Source organism: Miniopterus schreibersii (assembly GCF_964146895.1).
Source record: "Miniopterus schreibersii genome assembly, chromosome: 4".
Classification (NCBI taxonomy): domain Eukaryota; kingdom Metazoa; phylum Chordata; class Mammalia; order Chiroptera; family Miniopteridae; genus Miniopterus; species Miniopterus schreibersii.
The window spans coordinates 43,034,932-43,038,722 of NC_138105.1; the positions used below are offsets into that span (position 1 = coordinate 43,034,932).

General features: G+C 44.4%; 1 pseudogene across 1 annotated transcript; it reads right to left on the minus strand.

Moving 5' to 3' along the window:
* Positions 1-770: 770 nt before the first annotated feature.
* On the minus strand, positions 771-1,251 carry LOC308556237 (small ribosomal subunit protein eS12 pseudogene; annotated as a pseudogene). The gene has a single exon. The product of its transcript is annotated as a small ribosomal subunit protein eS12 pseudogene (transcript).
* Positions 1,252-3,791: the final 2,540 nt, after the last annotated feature.

The window sequence follows — 3,791 nt, forward strand, 5'->3', positions numbered from 1 at the left end:
GTGTGCCTTGACCCACATCTCCTCAAGCCAGGTTCTTCGAACTCCAAACTTGAAAAGATGAGAGCCCCAGATTTCTTCAGAGGTTCTTAAATTCAGTGTGAGAGAATTGGAAAATTCTCCCCCCGACCCCAGGCGCCCACCCACTCCCCGTTTCCCCACCCCATCTTCACGGGGAACATCCACTTCTCAGGCTGACTTCCAGGTTGGCTGGACTAAGTAGCAGGATGCTTATTTTATATTTATCTGTATGTCAGCTTATTCCTCATGGTCAGGGTATACCAGATTGCAATGCCTTGAAATCAGGAACTGCCTTGCCTTAGTGTTCCCTGCAGCATTTTGCACAGCGCCTTGCCCACTCCAGCTACTCAGTCAATATTTATCAACTGAATACCTTTAGGGGAGTAGAGTAGTTCTAGACCTTTTTTGGGGTCTCAAACTCTTCTAAGTTATGATGTCTAGGGGTGCTAGAAATGGTACACTCTCCCTAGAAACAATCAGGGGGCCCTGGAGGAGTTCTGAACCCCTGGTGCAGTGTTCTGGAGGAAAGAAGCAAGCCTGGTGCAGGAGCAGATGGGACAGACCTGTGCTCCCTCTGCATGGGCTGTATGTCAGCCCACGGTGCCCCAGCCACATGGCCTTTCTCAATTTCCTGTACTAGTTCTTCAACAAAGCTTCCTCTGGGTATGTTTCTTCCCTCTTCACATAAATCCACTTTACCCACTAACTCATCTTTCAGCTTTCAACTTAATTGTCAATTCCTCCTGGACATCTCAGCATAGGCCTAATTCCGCTGTTATAGCACCACATACATACAGCTCTTTCCTAAGATTTATCAGAGTTTTCTTTTTTCTTTTCGCTTGCAGAACCAGAAACACGTTTTTTATCTGTTCATTTCTTGCATTGAAGTACTCTTCAGTGACATCCTTGGACTCTGCCATAGTCATTAACTACCACACAACTGCAACCAACCGCTTTATGGGTTTCCTCTGTCTGTCAGCTTTACAGAGGCCTACCCATTCCTCTGGTTTCTTGTTGCCATCAACCTTAATTAGGCTGTTTGGTGCTCAGCACAAAGGGCCTCTGCCAACCTGACAGGCTCATCTCAGTTGGATGCAAGCACAGGGCGATCAGATTGACACTTGAAGGCTTTGGCAGTTTCTGAAACTCTGCGTGCTAGGCCCTTGTGGATAAGGGCGGTCTTCAGCACCTCTTGTAAAGCAGTATTAACATCCATTCACATCCAGCTGCAGTGCCTTCCAGGGCCACGGCTGGCTGTGGGTTACAGGTGGAGCTGGATCTAGAGCGCTCCAATTCTGCAACAGGGAAAAAGCCCAGAGTTTTCTTTTAATATTTGGATTTGTAATTATTTAATATATTCTTTCTGTCTGAATGGAGACTGTTACTCCATGAGGGCATGTATGTGCGTGTGTGTGTGTGTGTGTGTGTGTGTGTGTGTGAGAGAGAGAGAGAGAGAGAGAGAGAGAGAGAGAGAGAGAGGGAAAGAGAGCGAAGAGAGAGAAAGAGGTAGAGAGAGAGGTTGATATTGATATTTACTAGAGGAATTGTCTCATGGAATTAGGGAGGCCAGCAAGTCCCATGATCTGTCATTTGCAAGCTGGAGAACCAGCAAAGCTGGTGGCGTAAGGCTGGAGAACCAGAAGCACTGATATCTGAGCACAGGAGAAGATTGATGTCCCAGCTCAAGACGAGACAGAATTAGCCGTCCCTCTGCCCTTTTGCTCTATTCAGGCCCTCAGTGGACTGGATGATGCCCACTTGCAATGGCAAGGAGGATCTTCTATACTCAGTCCACTGATTCATATACTAATGTGTTGCGGAAACACCCTCAGCAGACACTGCCAGAAAGAGCGTTTGCCAGCGCCTTGGGCATCCCTTAGCCCATCCATTCGACACTTAAAATCAGCCATTATACAGAGATTCTGGCTTGACTTTCAGCGGAGCGTATCTAGTGTAGTGCAGAGGTTTTCCCAAAGTGCGTTACCCAGATTGCTAGTTCAGGGAGTCTCAATAGGTGTTCCGTGAAGAAAAAGTTATTTAAAAATACAGATGTAATGAAAATGCCAAACACATTTGGACAGTCATTATTCTGTGATAATTTCTTTAAGAAAAGTCGCACTACAGGCTGCTAATAGTGGTTTTGGGGAAGGGGGGTCTATGGCTCTTCAGTATACTTTTTTTCTTTATTGTGGTAAAATATACAAGACATAAAATTTACCATTTTAGCTATTTTTAAGTGTACAGTTCAGTGAGATTAAGTGTATTTATATTGTTGTGCAACTATCACTATTATATATATATTTTTTCATCACCATTATATTTTATAGATTACTCGTTCACAAATTTGTTATACAGCATCCTTGTTGTCTTGGTGGATTAACACACCCTTGCTCAAGGAGTGGCCCTTGGGTGGCAGGCTTCCAGGTCTAAGTGAGTTAGGGCGTGGCAGTCTTCTAAACTGATTTGATGTACAGATTGAAGTAGTTGTGGTAGGGGAGCATCTTTTTAGCTCAGGAAGGGATATTGTTTATAGGTAAGTCTGGAAGTGTTGAAGTCATTTGGTGCTCATAAAGAAAGCTTTCTGGAGGTTGAAGTCAGTTCCAACAAGGGAGTAGAGCTGAGAACCACAGAGAACTGAAGCTGGAGTGGTGAAACCTTCAGAAGCCTGCCCTACCTCTCCAGGTAGGTATCCAGTGATACGGTCCAATAATTTTTTGTTTAAACTGTTGTGGCATCTCACTGTGCCCCCTTAAAATTGTGAGAGAAAGCAGCCCAATGTACTTTGGAAGACACCCCACCCAAAGATGTATCTTACACTTCTTCTCATGATATCATTTACGTTTTGCCACAGCTATAATTTATGCACCTCACTCACTCTGCCTGCAGCAGAGACTGCTAGGTTCCTGCTCAAATCTGTTCTTCTTTTTCTCTTTGTAACAAAATTCAGGTTTCATTTTGGGTGGCAGTATACCTGGATAAAAGACCACTTTACCCATTTTCCCTTGCAGTGAAGTGTGGGCACATGACTAGTTCTGGCCAATGAGATAAAACCCAAAAATGTCTAAGACCTTCGGGCAAGGCTGAGAAAATCGCTGACTCAGCTGAGAGGGGGCCCCTTTTATCATTTCCTTTCCTCCTTCACAGAAGTAGCTCTGCAGCTATCTTGTACCAATGAGGTGACACTGAGGATGGAAGCTAGGGCTTCCCTGGGGACTGTGGAATCACGTTAGACTATTTACTTCTGGACTTGTTTCACATGAAGGAGAGCACCTTATGGTTTAAAGCACTGTTATTTTGGAATTTCTATTATCATATGTCCAAACCTAATTCTTATTGACTCGCAGCTTTGAAACACACCCAGAGATTCGGTAGAACCCATATTTGATGTCATAGGTAGCAACTTTGTGACTCATCAGGGAAAGACGATATCGCATGCAGTGGAACCTACAGTAAGGCAAGGTTTCATCTGAGCTAACGGCTATTTTATCTGGACTGGAACCTGACCAACTTTCATTGATTTGAATCCCTAACACATCTAGGCACTGAGCAAAGCATAAAAATGCCGACCTGACATACTTAGCTGAATGTCTTCCAGGCACCCCAGACTTAATGAGTCTGAAACTGAAACTCATCTTGCCCATTGACATCTTACCCCATGCTCTCCTTTCAGAAAATGTTCACTTAAGTTCATATCCACTGACACTGAAAGGGTAAGGCTATACCACTTCTTGCCTCAACAACTCCAAAAGACTTCCTTCTGGATTCCCATTCTC